Source organism: Siphateles boraxobius, unplaced genomic scaffold (genome assembly GCF_051911475.1).
Source record: "Siphateles boraxobius isolate OS27281-9 unplaced genomic scaffold, OSU_SipBor_1 30, whole genome shotgun sequence".
Lineage (NCBI taxonomy): Eukaryota > Metazoa > Chordata > Actinopteri > Cypriniformes > Leuciscidae > Siphateles > Siphateles boraxobius.
The window spans coordinates 9984332-10004007 of NW_027508920.1; the positions used below are offsets into that span (position 1 = coordinate 9984332).

Sequence of the window (19676 nt, forward strand, 5' to 3'; positions counted from 1 at the left end):
CCGTGGTCGAACCTCAGTTTTCTACTGGCCGGAGTGCCCCTGGAACGAGCTTCGCGGCATGTTGTTGTAACGACAGATGCCTCCTCCACGGGCTGGGGTGCCATGTGCAATGGACGTGCTGCCGCGGGCTCCTGGACAGGACCCCGTCGCCTCTGGCATGTCAATTGCCTCGAGTTGCTGGCCGTACGTCTTGCTTTGCGCCGCTTCCGGGCCGTGCTCAAGAACCAACACGTACTAGTCCGCTCAGACAATACCGCCACTGTAGCGTACATCAACCATCAAGGTGGTCTACGCTCCCGCCGTATGTCGCAACTCGCCCGCCACCTCCTCATATGGAGTCAGAAGCATCTGAGGTCGCTTCATGCCATTTACATCCCCGGAGCCCTGAACTGTGCAGCGCACGGCTTCAGCCCCTCCCGGGAGATTGGCGACTCCATCCCCAGTCGGTTCAGCTGATTTGGGACCAGTTCGGGGACGCACAGATAGATCTGTTTGCCTCTCACGACTCGACCCATTGCGCCCTGTACTATTCCCTGACCGAGGGCACGCTCGGCACGGATGCACTGGCGCACAGCTGGCCGCGGGGCCGCAAATATGCGTTTCCCCCAGTGAGCCTTCTTGCGCAGACCCTGCGCAAGGTCAGGGAGGACGAGGAGCAGGTCATTCTGGTCGCGCCATACTGGCCCGCCCGGACCTGGTTCTCCGAACTAGTACTCCTCGCGACAGCACCTCCCTGGCCGATTCCCCTGAGGAAGGACCTCCTTTCTCAGGGACGGGGCACCCTATGGCACCCTCGTCCCGATCTTTGGAACCTCCACGTGTGGCTCCTGGACGGGACGAAGCAGGTTTGAGTACCCTTCCACCTACGGTGGCGGCTACCATCACTTCCGCTAGAGCGTCGTCCACGAGACACGTCTACGCGTTGAAGTGGAACCTCTTCGTCAACTGGTGCTCTTCTCTTCAAGAAGACCCCCGGAGATGTTCGATTAGTGTCGTGCTTTCCTTCCTTCAAGATAGGCTGGAGCGAAGGCTGTCTCCCTCCACCCTGAAAGTCTATGTTGCCGCTATTGCCGCACACCATGACCCAGTCGAAGGTAAGTCTGTTGGAAGGCACGACCTGATCATCAGGTTCCTGAGAGGAGCGAGGAGACTGAATCCTCCTCGTCCTCCTCTCGTTCCCTCTTGGGACCTCTCAGTGGTTCTAACTGCCCTGCGGAGTGCTCCCTTTGAGCCTTTGCAATCAGTGGAGCTTAAGTTCCTGTCTATGAAGACAGCGCTCCTGGTTGCATTGGCCTCCATCAAGAGGGTGGGGGACTTGCATGCATTCTCCGTTGACGAAGCGTGCCTGGAATTTGGGCCGGCTTACTCTCACGTGATCCTGAGACCCCGGCCTGGATATGTGCCCAAGGTTCCTACCACTCCCTTCCGGGACCAGGTGGTGAACCTGCAAGCGCTGCCCCCGGAGGAGGCAGACCCAGCCTTGGCACTGCTCTGTCCAGTACGCGCCCTCCGCGCCTATGTAGACAGGACGCAGTATTTCAGGACTTCAGACCAGCTCTTTGTCTGTTATGGTGGGAAGCTGAAGGGAAAGGCTCTCTCCAAGCAAAGGCTGTCTCACTGGATAGTGGACGCCATTGCCTTGGCATACCAGCAGCCGTGCCCCCTTGGTGTGACCGGCCACTCCACCCGGAGTGTGGCATCCTCTTGGGCTCTAGCGCATGACGCCTCGCTAACAGACATCTGCAGAGCTGCAGGCTGGGCGACACCTAACACATTCGCCAGATTCTACAATCTCCGAGTGGAGCCAGTGTCCTCTCATGTACTCGCTTCAACCAGCTAGTACTGGACCCGCTCAGGTGTCTTCGCTTGCTCGCCATTCCACTCCACGGACTGGATACGTGCGATATTCTCCTCAGGTGAGCTTCCCCAAAAAGCCCTGAGTTCCTCCAGCACTCCTGACGTTGGCGCCAGTGTCTATTGCCTGTGCGTCGGCTAGGTGCCTCCCGTGTGCATGGTCCCTCCTCTGAGCGACCCCCACATGTGTATTTCCACTGTAAGCCTCTCTGAGCGTGTGTCTTTCCCTTGGCAAGCCACCTTGCCACCCCTGGGGTTGAAATATTCCACCTGCGGCTGGACACCCCAGTGTTCTCCATATGTCTCCTTCGGGTCATATGTGTATTCTCTAAGTCCCCCCCCTCTGGGTTGGCAGTAATTGCATATTTCCCCTAAACTTTGGGATATGCCCCCAGTGTACCTTGGTATTCCTGTGCTAAATAGGAGTCTTTCGTCCGTGCCAGTCTCACGACAGGGATCTCAGATTTACGCAGGGCACTGGAAGACAGCTGAGAAGGTGGCGTGATTAGACTGGTAACCCCATTCGTCGTCATCCGACGTAACTCGGAGTGACAACGAAAGGGAACGTCTCGGTTACGTATGTAACCCTCGTTCCCTGAGTAGGGAACGGAGACGTTACGTCTGCCTGCCACTTTCCGCTGTACCGCGGGGATCGCCTGAGCTCAGTCTTGGCTCCTCAGCGAAGAAACATATCTGCCTGTTGCCGGCGTCCTCCTTTTATACCCACGAGGTAAGGCGGAGATACGCTATGCAAATTCCGCAGACCCATGGCATTTCTTTGCCATTGGCTCGTTTTGTAATACTCGAAGTCGATAGGTGTTCTAAGCGAAACCCCATTCGTCGTCATCCGACGTAACGTCTCCGTTCCCTACTCAGGGAACGAGGGTTACATACGTAACCGAGACGTTTTCCTAACCATATTTTGTTCACTTCTAATTCAATTTAGTAAGCTCTATTTAATGCCATATTTAACAAAATCTAACCAGAGAAGTCTTATAATTTTATCCATTCTTCTAACCAATGCAGTTGTTCAATATTAACTCTAATATTTCCATTACGGACACAATCAATATATTTTCTACATTTACAATCAAATCAATACCTAGTTTGATTCAATCAAACAAAATCATCACAAAAACAGATTCTTCTGTTAAACTTAAACCATCAGTTGTGTTGATCATCTCGTTCGCCCCACGGACGTTCCGTGTTCTTTTACCTTTAACTTTTAATTCAAACATGCTGTGGTTCTACTTAATAAGCTTCAACAATTATCCCTATAATTTACATTAATTAATAGATCTTCTCTTCCCAAAAACATTTTCCTTAAATATTTCCTAATGAATAAGTAACCAATCAAATCTTTTGATCTAGTGTATATCAATACTAAGCCCTATTTTGATTTAATCGAATCAAATCCTCAAAATAATCACAAAACCACATTCTTAAACCATTAGTTGGTTCACATCCTCCTCCAGGCGTGTTGATCATCTCGTTCGCCCCATGGACTATGGGATGGTTGTGGCCTGTTGGTGTAGGTGAGAGGCTTGGACCCAGGTGTCACACTCTCCAACCATTTTCTGATCCTTATAAGGTTTTCCCTTAAATCACGACCGCACCCCCACTGGAGTGAACTGTCACCTGTGAATGGAGACCTTAAGTATTTTGTTAGTGACCGCTTGACCGCTCCCCTTTGGTGTGACCTGTGGAATCAACAACCTGAAACATTATCTCCGGATAATTTCTTGCTCACTTAATAGCACTCGGGGTCCTTTTACCCTGAAAAACACTCAACCCCTGTCCTCATGTCCACACAATATTTATACATTTGGAACAGAATTAGTTCTGTTTGATCCAATCCTTCCTGACATTCTGTAAAAGGAAAATTTTAAGTTATGCGCTGCGCAGGTGTAGCACCTTTCTGCCACACTAATAACCCAGGCCAGGACAGTTAGCCAAATTCATCCATAACCATTATTTTAGTGGGCACATTTTGCCCTGTCTCCCAATCCTGCATGCTCTCTGTAAAGAGAAACAGATTTCGAGGTTATTGTCAGATAGTAAAGTACGTAGTTTCTTTTGTCTACTGTTCTCCCGTGGCCTTCGATGCCCTGGCGTTTCCTGTTGAAACAATCTTTGTTATTGGTGTGTGCGGCACACTCACAGACATCCATTTTGTTAGGCAGAAAAAATGGCTTCTTTCAGGGCTTTTATCAAATTACCCCTAGTGTTCTCCCAACATTTATTCAGCAAATGTGAACCCCTTCATAAACCATATTTGGCAATTGTTATACCATCTCCCTCTTGATGCACGACACAACTCGAGCATCAATTTAACATAACATTTAACATAGTGTTTTTTATAAAGTTTGCCATCAACACTAACCCAAACGTTGTCCTTCAGACAAATTTCCTCCAGACATCTTTCTCTGCCTCTGAAACAAAATATTACATTCTTCACTTAAAGCCACAATCTCATCTTCTTATCGAAGTATTTGAAAGGCAACGGCCCTCAGTCTCACAGCGTATTCTGCTTTTCAGGCCTGTTGTTTGGTCTCTCAAGTCAGTCATCTACAAACATTTCCAAAGTCATCAATTTTCCCTATCAGGTCAGGTCGTGCTGTGCAGACTTGGTCAATGTCAGTCAATCATTTCTCCCCCTTTGTTCACAATAATCATAAATGTGAGGGGCTCTCTTGATAATTTCATGTTGACTTAGCCAATATGTCACTTTGTTGTTTCCCTCAAATCTACAACATTTTCATTTATCTCAGCCCATGCCAGATGGTGATCTACAACTACACAATTCCAATTTACTGATCTTCAAATCTACATTATGTATGACAAAAGTATTACTACCAGACAGAGCTTGATGGCCAATCAACTTAAAGCTTGTCCCATGTTCTGTATTGTCTCTTCATCAGAATTATCAGCTTCTTTAAAATTTGTCATTTGCCTTAACCCATCTGTAATGATAAACTCATTCCAGAGGTTAATGACGCAATATACACACCATTCAGGCGGAATATTAGTGCCCCAAACTAATACATACAAGACATAAAGTGCTGTCACCATCACACACACACACTCATACTAGACACACATATGTTAACTGCTCATTCTCAATGTTCACTTTTCTTTATATTATTGCTAAAAGATTTAAATTTTAAATAAGATTTTAAACTTCCCATTTTCCTGTAGCTTCTACCTAATTTTACATGGTATCTTAACCCCTTTCAAAGCACGTCTGTTCATTATTCATTTGATTTTTAGACAAGTCAGCTGGGTTGTTTTGTTTCATTATCATTATTTTGCTTCAGCTTGCTCTAGCAGGCAGATAACCACAGTTACCATCCCTTCCTCCAACTCAGGCAGTCTCTCTCACTATAACAAATAATTTTTCCACCAGCCTCCTAAGGCTGTAACTTAGACAAAATTTGTATTCATTACAATAACCTTTGAACATTCACCTTTGTTATCCAGACTTTTCTTAAATCAAAAGCTGTCTTCATCTTTAGCCACCACCATGTCTAACGACCTTCAAGAGTTAAAACTATGTTATAGACATATTAGTTCAAAATCAACTCATATATTTTATTTGCCCATATGGCAACCAACATCATGTCCCTCATATAATTAAGTTTTGTTACTGTCTCCGCAGCAAATAATGGCAATCACCTCATGGAATCAGCTGGCTTTTGAAAGTCCACTCCCGCTAATCATTTATCTTTAATTTTCTTCTCTTCAGGGTGTCGTCCCCTGGCATAGTTGCAGACACTTGTCACAATGAAAAACAAGCCATACAATCAATGCGGTTTCTGGTGAGTGGTATATATAGAGGAGCTTTGCTTTATTGGGGAGACATGCCGTGACTCGTCACCGCGTCATCTCCCCTTAACGGCATAAGTACGCTGCTGGCCTCACAGCTCCTGCTCAACCCTCATACCTGTCTCACATAACACACCTCCATTCAGGAGATGCCCAATGACTTTACGTGATCCACTCTGGCTTAGGTTGCCCCCTGTCTGGCCAAAGAAGGTCTTACCCGTCATCGAGATGGTCACTCGTGCCCACTGGTGACCGCTCTTTCCAATCACACAATCAGTTCTCTTCAACAGACCTCAGCTGTTTTCTGGAGCTTAGGAAAGGCACGTTCAAGAGTCACCAGGTCCATTTGGATTGCCTAATAGTGTTCACACAGGGAGACAGGTCAATAACAACAGTATTTAATCACTTAAATCCATTAACTATCTTAAAAGCAGAAACCTAGCTGCTTAGATTATACTCAGTGAATTTAGATCACAACCGTACATTCAGTGTACTTCATCTGTAGCCGGAGCCATCGGTCCTGAATGGTGGAGACTAAATGAGACAAAGAAGTTACTGGTCCTAAAATAAGCTAATCAAAATGTCATCTCTATCTGTATTATTATTTTAAATACTTCTTTAAAGTCATTCAGTTTTATTTTTAAAACATCTCTGTGTCTATGATCTTCAACTGAAACACTGTGCTTTACTTATTATCACAGATACCAGCTTTTAGCTGACTCATTGAATGAGAGACTCTGAGACTCTATTGGATGGTACCCTGCTCTCTCATATACTTCTAACATCAAACTTTTATCTACCATCTTTTAACTCTATCCCAGCTTAAGTCATCTTTGCCAGAAATTACATACGGTTTCAAATAAACATATTATTTATATTTGTCTTTTGCCCACCTCAGGGAATTTAGACATTACAAATTTCCACTCAGATTGAGTCTCTGTCGCACTGGCAGTTTCAGGCACAGCACACATCAGATTTAGATAAGCGAACTGTTTCATTACAGCCAATAGCAGACTTATCTTTTGGAAGCAAAACATCAGCTTCTAGTTCTTTCATGGTCAACTTTTCAAGCTGTTTGTTTAATCAGATGCCTTTCAACACATTTTACATTTAGCAACTGTTAATTCAGTAGCCTACTGCTTCTGCTTATTTGTTCTTACATAAAAATAATTATTCTAGTTCTCAATAACGTTTCACATTTCTCAATCTCAATTTTAATTGTCAAGTTCTCAACCATAGTTTAATATTTGACTTAAGTTTTCTCTTGGAGTTTATCAATCTCCAATTAGGATTCACACTAATTTTGACAAGGCTACTCTGCATCTTTTGCAGTTATTATAAATCATCTTTGAGATCTGTCTCTCTATATTACCTTTACATATTTTGCAACTCACATTTGTTGGAGTCACAAAAAGATTCACTTTAAGACTTCAATCTTTTGACCTTGTTTTTTTATCTCTTATTTCTCAGACCAAAAATTGTCACTGTCGTCATTTAAACACTGATCTATTTTCAACCCCACATTATTATCAGAAATGTGTCACGTGTTAAATGGTCCTGCTGACCACAATCAAGACACTCTCTGTCATCTGGTTGGTTCGTGTGTCAGCCTCAACTACAGCATCAGACATCTTGCAGTTTGATCACTGTGAGCTTCCAAAGGGCTTCAACTTAACTGCACACCCTTGAAGCAGTGTGTGTCCCATTCAGGAATGTAAACAGACCCACTGATTAAGCAGTTCTCTGTATTCTTTTACCGTCCACCAGTGGCGGGTTCAATCACAATAGCCGAATCATAAACTTCATCATTATTATTGGCAGAACATTAATTTTCATAAGCTGCAAAATATTCTAAGTTGTTTTCACAAAGTGTCTGTTTAACTTTAGTCACACTTGTCCAAGGAAATGATCTTCGACCCATAATTTAATATACTTGCTTTTTGTAATCATCGTAAGCAATACTGATATACTTTCAAACCAATATTATTACCAAAAATGTGTTGTCATTTTATCACATTTTAAACACCTTCTCGGTGGGCATTTACAGTTACGTATTAAATGGTCCTGATGACCACCATTAAAACACTCTCGGCTCCAACTTACTGCACACCCTCTATTTCACACAGACAGCCTTATTGCTTCTTCCTACTTCAATATCTAAAACATACATTTCCCCCCATACTTTCCTAGTTCTACAGAAAACCGGTGTATCAAATTTGGCATGCTTACTCTGAGATTTTCCCATACTGGCTGTTTTCTGTTCCCTGTGGATTTCTCTTCAACGCGCGTTTTCTCTAATCTGTTTAGGCGTCCCCAACAGACCCGATTCTTTCTTTTAACCCAAATCGGTCGGGTTGCACTATTAGTGCCCTCCTAATTAAGGTTTACCAAAAACTGTTCTGGTTCCCCCTAATTAGCCTCAGTACCTAAAAACAATTTGCTCCGTCGTGGAACAACTAATTTTCAGGGTACCTATCTGTTTGAAATCTCTTGATCTGTTACAGTTCTCACTTAATCCCAGATTATTTATCTGCTTGAAATTTCTTGTTCTGTTACAGACCTCAATTAATCTCAGATCATTTTCCCTCGTATCTGTTTGAAATTTCTTGATCTATATAGATCTCAATTAATCTCAGATTACGTACCACAGAAACAGCCTTCAGCCAATATGGTTCAATTTCACTCTTCTCCCCAATTAAACTGAATTTAATTAACTTACCCAAAAGAAAATAAATTGAACTGTCTCTTACCAGAGATGCTTCTGTTGCCACCGGGTTCTTTCAATTGATTCCAGTGGAGTTTCTCCTGGCCCTGATAGCGGTCGGCCCCTCTCTCTGAAATTTACGAGGTAGAGCTGGAACTGCTCAGTCCAGGTGGCCAAACACCATCCGCTCTCAGGTCCAGAAGGCACTTCCAAGGAATCCCACTTCTGACACCAATCTGTTGTGGCAAAAATTCATCTCAAACAAACATCACTGCGTAAGAGACACTCAGAGTCAAATTATATAAAATAGAAGTATTTATTCTTGCAAGAATAGGAGCAGTCTAATACACAGTTGTTACCCTGTGCAGAAGAGTGACACACCCCCAGACAGACTGAACTGAATTTTATCTTAGTTTCAAGGCCTTCTTCCCCCCAGAGCCTTCCTCCCAGTAGTTTTCCATAGACGTCACTAGTTGGCCCACTAAGCTCCCCTGCACCAAATGGCCTTCTGACATCTAGGTCAGAGGTCCTTGTTCGTCTGTTCTCTGGAGTGTCTCCCCCTTCTGCCTCCCCAGGTACATAAACAGAATCTTCTCTCACTACAAGTGAGAGACACACATGTGACATTATTTGAATCATCTATATTTTACTAAAGATCAATGAATATCATTAAAATTGCCACCACAATACCAATTCCTCGGAACTGGAAATCGCCAGCACTGGATCTGGCAGGTGAAAGCTGAGATAGGGCGGGGCCCGTTCCAACCCCCGCTGTCAGATCCGTTTGCGAACCCCAAAATGCGAGTCGCCGCCGTGCATCGGCAACAGCGGGACCCGTGCGGGGTGCGCGAACCGAACCGTCCTCCTCGAAGAACGCCCGGCGGGAGCGGAGCGTCCTCACGGACAGCTTCTCGCAATGCTCACATACCCCTTTTCCACCAAAGCGTTTTGAGAGCCGGTTCGGAGCCGGTGCCTGCGCGCGAACCAGTTCTTTGCGTTTCGACAGCCAAAGAACCGGTTCCGGGCCAGGAAAACTGGTTCCAAAGCGGCACCAACTCTTTGCTGGACTAGAACCAGAGAACCGTTCTTTTACCACGTCATGCTTACGTCGGGGGCTGGGGGCGGGTTTAGATGTGTCCTAAACATCTTTTCTGATCGCAAAGCCAGGAGAAACATTTGCAGAAACACGATGTAGTCCGGCATTGTAATTGTTATGCTTGAAGTTGGCGCAAGCGTTTCTAGCTTTTTTAAAAAAAAATTTATTGAAAACATTATGTAAGAAAAGAAGAAAACAGTCACAAAATAGAACAAATAAACGGAGAGAAAAAAAGACAAGACAGGTGTACATAACTTATCAGAAAAGATTACATATCAAAGGAAAAGATTAAAAGACTTACATATTTCAATTGTTTTTAAAGCCTTCTTGGTTCACGAGTAAGAGATAATCCCAAAGTAATGTTGTACTTGCAAGCGTTTCTAGCTGAGACGTAAAGCAACGTACACAGTGACGTAATGACGTCGTTCGCTGGGCGCTCTAGTCAGTGGAAAAACAAACAGGTTCTGAGGAGGTTCGCAAGTTGAACCAACTCCGAACCAACTTTGAACCAGCACCAGTTCCGAACCCGTTCTTTTTTGGTGGAAAAGGGGTAACAGTCAGCCCCCTCGAGAACTGACTGTGGCATGCTCCACTCCCAAATAGTAACAAAAAGCTGATGTGTGTGTCCCCACCCGTGATATAACGTGGGCAGGGAACAACACAAAAGCTGCTTGCTCTCTTTTGCCATAATATATATATATATTGCAACTTGACAGACAACAATAAATATGACAAGGACAGAATACACAGATCGCTTGCTGAAGGCAACAGAAGCTGTCGCGGTCTGTTTTCTGGTGTGCTGTATAGCTTCCTGGTCTATGACGTCACCGCCTATGACGTCTCGCTCTTCCATTGGACTGATTATACACGTGCTTCACGACGCAATCACGCAGAGCGTTCCCACCGCGTCTCAACGCAGCTCGAGTTCCCTTGAAAGGGAACCAACATTATACATTATTGATTTTCAGATTTTTTTGGTCAAAGTTGTCTTTACATTTTACTAATTTGGTATTATCATCAACAACCCTAATTACAGAACAAGTACTTTTATCTAACATCCGGAAACCGGGCTGAATAATCAAACCCTGTTGCTGTACCCCCAGCATAGCTGGACCCTAGGTTCAAAACACAATGGTTATCAAACTAAAACTAAACCTAATTTCAATCATTATTTTACCATTAAAATATAGTATTTTTTCCCATTTTGCTTAATGAAACATTCCTTATCTTTATATCATATTAGTCCCCTTAATCATACTCAATGCCTTATTTTTATTCTGAAACTCATTTTTCATACCATTTTAAACAGTTAATTTGACTTCCATAAATTCTGTCAGACATTTAATTTTCATCACATATAGTTTTCTACTATATTCCTTCCATCTTTCCTTACATGCCAGTTCCTTCTGCATCCTCTGTTCTACATGCTAATTCTTTCTTTTCTCTGCATGCCAGTTCCTTCATTATCTAACCAGTACATGATTGTTTGCACAATCCCCACACAAACATATCTCACACCAACCTTCTTGTTTTTTTTTGTTTTTTTTCGCTTCCTTCTTTCATCAAGTCTCTCACCCGTCATAGTGACACTTGAATTTCCAATCTTTCCCTTGTTTTGATAACAATCCCCTATTTCACACAGACAGCCTTATTGCTGCTTGCAACTCCAATCCGTATCATATAAATTTAAGTTCTCAGACATCTAATGTCATGCTTCCATTTAGTGGATGAAGAAGTAAAAACTTTATTTCTCCTGGCAGTTCAACTTTTTTTATCTGCCCCTTTAAGACACCAATCCATTGTTCCCTTTCGAGGGAACTCGCGATGCGTCACTTGACGCTTTGGGAACGCCCCCAGCGTGCATGCGTCTGAGCATCAATGTCAACTAGTCCAATGGAAAGAATGAGCGTCACGGGCGGGTGACGTCATGACCAGGAAGGGATAAAGGCTCACCCGGTGAAACGCGGCATTAGCTTCTGTGTCTCAGCAAGCGATCTGTGTCATTTTGTCTCTGTCTATTTACTGTTGTCTGTTGCGGAAAAGGATGGAAACTAAACAAGTGTACAAACAGTGTGTTTCTCCCTGCCCGCGTTATTTAACGGGTGGGGACACACACGAGCTTTGTGTCGTTTGTTTGGGAGTGGAGCATGCGATCTCAGCCTTCGAGGGGGCTGAGTGCCAGCATTGTGAGATGTTACCGCTTCGCATGCTCCGCTCTCGCCTGTCACTCTTTGATAAAGTGAGTGGGCAGGCTCGCGATCCACAGGGATCAGGACCCGCGTCTGCTGAGGCGGCGCGGAGAATGCATTCCTGGGGATCGCAAAAGGATCTTTCGGAGGGGTTGGAGACGGGTCCGAGGGCTCTTTCTCCTTCCTTACCCGAGAGATCCAGTGCTCTCTCCCCGGTGTCGGAAGCACGCTCTGCGGTTTCTTTCGCCCGGGGAGAGAGCCCTCCACTACTTTGTTGCTCTTCCTCCGAGGAGGTTGATGTGATGAGTGTGGAGAGTGTAAGCACACACATGGGGGAAAGGGATTCACAATTTATTTCCCCAGCATATGATGAGCTGGTGGATGTTATGTCGCGGGCTGTAGAGAAGTTAAATATTGAATGGCCATCTGAGAATAAGGGCGCTCGTCCTAAAAGCAAATTAGATGAGCGCTTTTTATCTTCAACCACATTATCTCCACCACGAGGGCTTCCATTTTTTCCCGATTTGCACAATGAGATTTCTAAATCGTGGAATAAACCATACTCATCACGTCTTTTCAGCCCTCATGTTAACACTTATTCGAGAATAAGAGGGCTGAAAGAGTATGGTTATGAGGCGATGCCCCAGGCGGAAGAGAATTTAGCCAGTTATCTTTCCCCTGGTCCCGCATCGTCTCTGAAAGCCTCGGCTTTGCCCACTAGACCGCTTAAAGCCACTTCGGTGTTAGTGGGCAAAGCTTATACGGCAGCAGGTCAAGCTGGAGCATGTCTGCATACTATGGCAGTGCTCCAGGCTTATCAAGCTGACCTGCTGGGGGAACTGGATAGTAGTGAGGGAGTCAGTCATGACGAGATTCGTGAACTTCGTCGGGCTACCGATCTTTCTCTCAGGGCTACTAAGGAGACCGCCAGAGCAATTGGGCGGTCTATGGCAGCCTTGGTAGCTACTGAGAGACATTTATGGTTGAATCTGTCTGAAATCAAAGAAAAAGATCGAGCTTTTTTATTAGATGCTCCGCTTGAACCTTCTGGTCTCTTCGGCGACGCAGTCCACGCGGTCGTCGAGAGATTTCAGGAGTCAAAAAAACAAGCGGACGTTTTTAAAAAGTTTATCCCTCGCCGGGTCCAGCCCCCTGGGGCTGCTGGGCGTGAGCAGCCCCAGCCGTCAAGCTCATCATATCGTGTGCATCAGAAAGAGAGTGTTGCATCTCGTGCACCTCCACGTAGAGACTGGAGACAGACGCAACCCTCTCAACCGAAGTCTTCTAAGTCGAAGCCGGATCTGAGGACCGTTCTTCAGGCGAAGAAGACTTCGGTTCAAAAAAAAAAAAAGGTCCTGATGTTCACGCATCAGGCCTGTGAGGACAGCCCCGACCGAAGTGGAGCGGTGTACACCTCATTTTACGGTGCCCGTTCCATTTCGGGGTCCTCACGAGACCGTTCTGCCAACCCTGCCACCCTCGGTGCTTCAGGGCGCAGCGGTCTCCAGCGAGTCGCTGATGCTATGCTGCGGCACAGCATCGGTTTCGCGCCCTCTGAGGGGGGCCTTAGAGCGGCCAGTTCAGGTAGTTCCTGCCATTATGTTTCAGGCTCCGGAATTGGCTGTCTCGATAACACCAGAGACCAGCCTCGAGAGGCTGGTTCCCTTAGTAAATTTTCTGGCAGCGTGGAAGCTTCTGCCGAATATTTCTCATTGGGTCCTGCAGATTGTAGAGAAAGGATACAGAATCCAGTTTGGTTCTCGTCCTCCTCGTTACAACGGGGTGCTGCCCACAGTGGTGCATCCCGAGCAGGCTCTGGTAATGGAGCAAGAGGTAAAGGCCCTGTTAGCAAAGGAAGCTATAGAACAGGTGTACTCACCCGACAGAGAGTCGGGTTTTTACAGCCGTTATTTCATTGTTCCAAAAAAGGATGGGGGGTTGCGTCCCATTTTAGATCTTCGTCTGTTGAATCGTTCAGTACAGAAACTCAAGTTCAAGATGCTGACACTCAAACAGATCGCGACTCAAATCAGATCCGAGGACTGGTTTGTCACGATAGATCTGAAGGACGCCTACTTCCATATCTCCATCCTCCCTCAGCACAGGAAGTTCCTAAGGTTTTCTTTCGGGGGCAAATAATACCAATATCGGGTTCTTCCTTTCGGTCTAGCTTTATCACCCCGCACGTTCACGAAATGCGTGGATGCAGCTCTAGCCCCTCTCAGGCTTCAGGGCATACGTATTCTGAACTACATCGACGACTGGCTGGTTCTGGCGGAATCAGAGCAGTCGGCGGTTCGGCACCGAGGTGTCGTTCTCGCTCATATGCAGATGTTGGGGTTGAGGCTCAACGCCAAGAAGAGTGTTCTTTCTCCAGTACAGAGAACCACTTTCCTTGGTGTGGTATGGGATTCAGTGACGATGCGGGCCACTCTATCGCCCGTTCGTGTAGCTGCTATCCTGACAGCCACCAAAGAGCTAAAGCTAGGCCAGTCACGCACTGTGAAACAGTTCGAGAGACTGTTGGGTCTCTTGGCGGCAGCGTCCAACGTGATTCCTTTTGGCCTGCTGTACATGAGACCTTTACAGTGGTGGCTAAGGACCAGAGGGTTCTCCCCGAGGGGAAACCCACTTCGTATGATCAAGGTCACGCGGCGGTGCCTTCGTGCCTTAATTATATGGAGGAAACATTGGTTCTTAACCCAGGGTCCGGTATTGGGAGCTCTTTGCCATCGTGTTACGATCTCGACAGATGCTTCCCTCACCGGCTGGGGAGCGGTAATGGAAGGCCGCTCGGTTCAGGGTCTGTGGAAAGGTCATCATCTTTCGTGGCACATCAATTGCCTGGAGATGATGGCTGTCTTCAATGCGTTGAGACAGTTTCTCCCAGACCTGAGGGGCCATCATGTGCTTGTACGAACAGACAACACATCAGTGGTCTCTTATCTGAACCGTCAGGGGGGTCTGCGGTCGCGTCCGCTCTGCAAACTGGCGCACCAGATCCTCCTGTGGTCGCTGGGGAAGGTACTCTCCCTGAGGGCAGTGTATATTCCTGGGGACCAGAATGTGGGGGCAGACATCCTGTCGAGGCAGGAGCTGAGGCCAGGGGACTGGAGACTCCACCCCGAGGCAGTGGAGAAAATTTGGGAGTTTTACGGCCAAGCAGAGGTGGATCTGTTTGCGTCTCAGCACACGACGCACTGTCCACTTTGGTTCTCCCTTACTCACCCAGCCCCCCTGGGGCTGGATGCTATGGTGCAGACGTGGCCGAGGCTACGTCTGTACGCATTTCCCCCTGTTGCTCTGCTCCCAGGAGTTCTGGAACGAGTCCGCCAGTACGGAATAAGCCTACTGCTTGTAGCACCACACTGGCCGAGTCGGATCTGGTTTGCGGACCTGATCCATCTCTTAGACGGTCCTCCCTTGGAGATCCCGATCAGGAGAGACCTTCTGTCTCAGGCCGGGGGCACAATATTTCACCCTCGGCCAGAGATTTGGAACCTGTGGGTTTGGCCTCTGAGGGGGCCCAACTCATAGAGAGTGGTCTCTCAGCTGAGGCTGCTGAGACCATCCTAAGCTCCAGAGCTCCAGCTACTAGGAAACTATATGCGCTGAAATGGAAAGTTTTTTCTGTATGGTGTCACCGACATCGGTGGGATCCGGTTAACTGTTCTGTGAACACAGTACTCGAGTTCTTGCAGGAGCGCTTTACGTCAGGTTTATGTCCTTCCACACTTAAGGTTTACGTGGCGGCCATTGCGGCTTACCACGCCCTGGTTGGGGGTACATCGTTGGGTCGAGACCCCCTGATTACACGTTTCCTTCGTGGCACACTGAGGCTGAGGCCTGCAACTCGCACTAGGGTGCCAGCTTGGGATTTGGCATTAGTACTAGAAGGCCTGTCTAGGGCTCCATTCGAGCCCTTAGATTCGGTTTCAGAGAAATTTCTTACCCTTAAGACTATCTTTCTGCTAGCTATTTCGTCCCTTAAGAGAGTTGGAGACCTTCAGGCCCTTTCGGTTTCCCCCACTTGCCTTGAGTTTGCACCGGGGATGGTCAAGGCATTCTTATATCCAAAACAGGGATACGTCCCTAAGGTGCCGACCTTGATTCCGAGGCCTATCGTGCTGCAGGCTTTCTGTCCTCCTCCTTTTACATCTGCGGACCAGGAAAGGCTGAACCTCTTGTGTCCAGTGCGAGCACTGGATACTTATGTTCATCGGACATCTTCTATGAGGAAGTCCGACCAGTTATTTATTTGCTTTGGATCACCTAAGAAGGGTCTTCCTGCTTCTAAACAGACGGTTAGCAAGTGGATAGTCGAGGCTATTTCACTTGCATACGAGTACTCTGACCATCCGTGTCCCTTGGTGGTCAGAGCTCACTCAACGAGGGGTATGGCGGCCTCTAAAGCCTTGTTATTTGGGGTTTCCCTCCAAGACGTTTGTGATGCGGCAGGCTGGTCCTCACCGCTCACATTCGTCAGGTTTTACAGTTTGGACCTGGATGCTGCCCCAGGTTCTCAGGTGCTTAGTGCTTAGTTCCAACAGACTGACACTCAGGTACTTGGAATTCTGGCGTTTTGGGTATTCTCGTTCCCAAAGCGTCAAGTGACGCATCGCGAGTTCCCTCGAAAGGGAACGTCTCAGGTTACTACTGTAACCATAGTTCCCTGAGAAAGGGAACGAGACGATGCGTCACCCTGCCATACTTCCTGCTTCCCTGTGATCGGCTTGCTTCGACTTTTTGAAGCTAATGCCGCGTTTCACCGGGTGAGCCTTTATCCCTTCCTGGTCATGACGTCACCCGCCCGTGACGCTCATTCTTTCCATTGGACTAGTTGACATTGATGCTCAGACGCATGCACGCTGGGGGCGTTCCCAAAGCGTCAAGTGACGCATCGTCTCGTTCCCTTTCTCAGGGAACTATGGTTACAGTAGTAACCTGAGACGTTTGTCCACATTGCTTACACATGTTGAACACAGCCATAACAACCTTTTTTGTTTCTCACTGCCCTGTTCAACTGATTCTCGCACTACTTTCAGTCTAGTTGTGCTCAGTGTTCCCTCCCTGGGGAAATAATGGTATTTTCTCAGTTTTTTCAATATCTAAAACATAAATTTTCCCCTATAATTTTCTCATTTGATAGAAAAACCGGTGTATCAAATTTGCATGCTTACCTTGAGACTTCCCCATATTGGCTGCTTCTCTGTTCTCTGTGGATTTCTCTTCAATGCGCGTTTTCCTGATCTGTTAGGCGTCCCCAACAGACCCGATTTTTCCTTTTAACCCAAATCGGTCGGGTTGCACTATCAGTGCCCTCCTAATTAAGGTTTACCAAAAACTGTTCTGGTTACCCCTAATTAGCCTCAGTACCTAAAAACAATTTGCTCTGTCGTGGAACAACTAATTTTCAGGTTACCTATCTGTTTGAAATCTCTTGATCTGTTACAGACCTCAATTAATCTCAGATAATTTTCTCTTGTATCTGTTTGAAACCTCTTGATCTATATATAGATCTCAATTAATCTCAGATTACGTACCACAGAAACAGCCCTCAGCCAATATGGTTCACTCACATTTCATACCCGAAACAAAATACTTTTCCCCAAAAGAAAATATTTTAGACGTTTCTTACCAGAGATATGTTGGCTGCCACGGGTTCGCTTTCTTTTGATTCCAGTGGAGCCCCTCCCGGACCCGACAGCGGTCGGCCCCTCTCTCTCAAGCTTACGAGGTAGAGCTGGAACTGCTCAGTCCAGGGGGCCAAACACCGTCCGCTCTCAGGTCCAGAAGGCACTTCCAAGGAACCCCACTCTGACACCAAAATTGTTGTGGCAAAAATTCTGTTAAACATCATCACTGCGTAAGAGACACTCAGAGTCAAATTAATAAAAAGGAAAGTATTTATTCTTGCAAGAATAGGTTCAGTCTAGTACACAGAAGTTACGCTGTGCAAGAGAGTGACACACAACAGGGAGATATGAGACAGCCTTTATACTGTTTTCAAGGTTCCTCCTCACCCGCTGTACCTTTCACCCACCCAGATAAGGTCCTTACTGCTGTTCAGTTTCTACTTAAAGACACAAACTGGTACTGAAATAAACTGGCCAAAACTGACCGTCCCTAAGGTCAGAGGTCCTGTCCCATATGTTCCTGAAAAGTCACGCACAAGCACGTACACACATATACTTTTATACATTGAATAGGTTCTTTCTCTTATGATACCTGTTTGGGATCAATGACTATTAAAATTTCTACAACACTAACTAATCTATCTATCTATCTTTCATTCTAACAAATCCATCTTTCTTTCTAAATAATCCTTTCTTTCTTTCTTTCTAACAAATCCATCTTTCTTTCTAACTAATCCTTTCTTTCTTTCTAACTAATCCTTTCTTTCTTTCTAACTAATCTATTTTTCTTTCTATCTAACTAATCAATCTTTCTTTCTTTCTTTCTTCCTTTCTAAATAATCTATCTAAACTAATCTTTCTAACTAATCTATCTTTCTTTCTTAACTACTCTCTTTCTTTCTTTCTTTCTTTCTTTATTTGTTTCTTACTGATCTTTCTTTCAAATCGATCTTTCTGTCTTTCTAACTAATCTTTCTTTCTATCTATCTTTCTTTCTAACTAATCTTTCTTTCTATCTATCTTTCTAACTAATCTTTCTTTCTTTCTATCTATCTTTCTAACTAATCTTTCTTTCTAATCTATCTTTCTTTCTTTCTAACTAATCTTTCTTTTACTTTCTAACTAATCTTTCTTTCATTGAAACTAATCTTTCTATCTATCTATTATTTATCCATCTTTCTACCTAATCTTTCCTTTCTAACCAATCATTTTCTTTCTTTCTAACTATTCTTTCTTTCTAACTAATCCATCTATCAAACTTCAAACTACTTTAAACTTCAAACTACTTTAAACTTATTCAAACTCTCTGGTCCGGCTTTCTCAAGCCAACTTAAAGTTTGTCTCATCAAACTTTTCTTTCTAGTTAAGTTGGCTTGTGAGAGCCAACTTACTGAAATCCTATTTAAACTTATTATTATTATTAAGTTGGCTTGTGAAAGCCAACTTACTGAAATCCTATTTAAACTTATTATTATTATTATTATTCTGAGCGGTAAAATTTCTGACTCTAACTCCTCCTAGAGCTTTAAGTCCACATACTCCAAACTCGGCTCAGACACTCAAACTGTTCTTACTCGAGTTGCTATATCTTTTCTAACTGATCGGACTTACGGTTTTCTTAAATATTAATATTAAAACTCATAAAAATCCCATTGACTTTCATTGCAACAGTTCAAATTGAGCCAAGACTACGGTGGCCCAGTAGTGCACAACAAATAAACTCAAATCTAAACTACTTGAAACCTAGACTCAATTAAACTACCATTCTATATGTACTAATGAACTTATCTATCTATCTATCTATCTATCTATCTATCTATCTATCTATCTATCTATCTATCTATCTAATAATCTATCTTTCTTTCTAACTAATCTTTCTTCCTTTCTTTCTAACTAATCTTTCTTTCTTTCTAACAAATCTCTTTCTTTCCTTCTAACTAATCTTTCTTTCTTTCTAACTAATCTATCTTTTTTCTTTCTAAGTAATCTTTCTTTCTTTCTAACTAATCTTTTTTCTTTCTAACTAATCTTTTTTCTTTCTAACTAATCCATCTTTTTTTCTTTCTAACTAATCTTTCTTTCTTTCTTTCTAACTAATCTATCTTTCTTTCTTTCTAACTAATCTATCTTTCTTTCTTTCTAACTAATCTATCTTTCTTTCTTTCTTTCTTTCTTTCTTTCTTTCTTTCTAACTAATCTACCTTTCTTTCTTTCTTGCTAGCTAATCTATCTTTCTTTCTTTCTTTCTAACTGATCTATCTTTCTTTCTTTCTAACTAATCTTTCTTTCTAACTTATCTATCTTTCTTTCTAACTAAAATGTCTTTCTTTCTTTATAACTAATCTATTTTTCTTTCTTTCTTTCTTTCTAAA

The 19676-nt window shown here is 44.6% G+C and overlaps 1 long non-coding RNA gene across 1 annotated transcript in view; it reads right to left on the reverse strand.

The window, feature by feature from the left end:
* The window catches only part of LOC143757262 (uncharacterized), a 63162-nt gene extending 43923 nt beyond the window's left edge, over positions 1 to 19239 (reverse strand). The window contains exon 1 of the long non-coding RNA XR_013210461.1: positions 19048 to 19239. This is a non-coding gene — a long non-coding RNA (uncharacterized LOC143757262). The remainder of the gene's footprint in view (positions 1 to 19047) is intronic.
* Between the last annotated feature and the right edge of the window lie 437 nt (positions 19240 to 19676).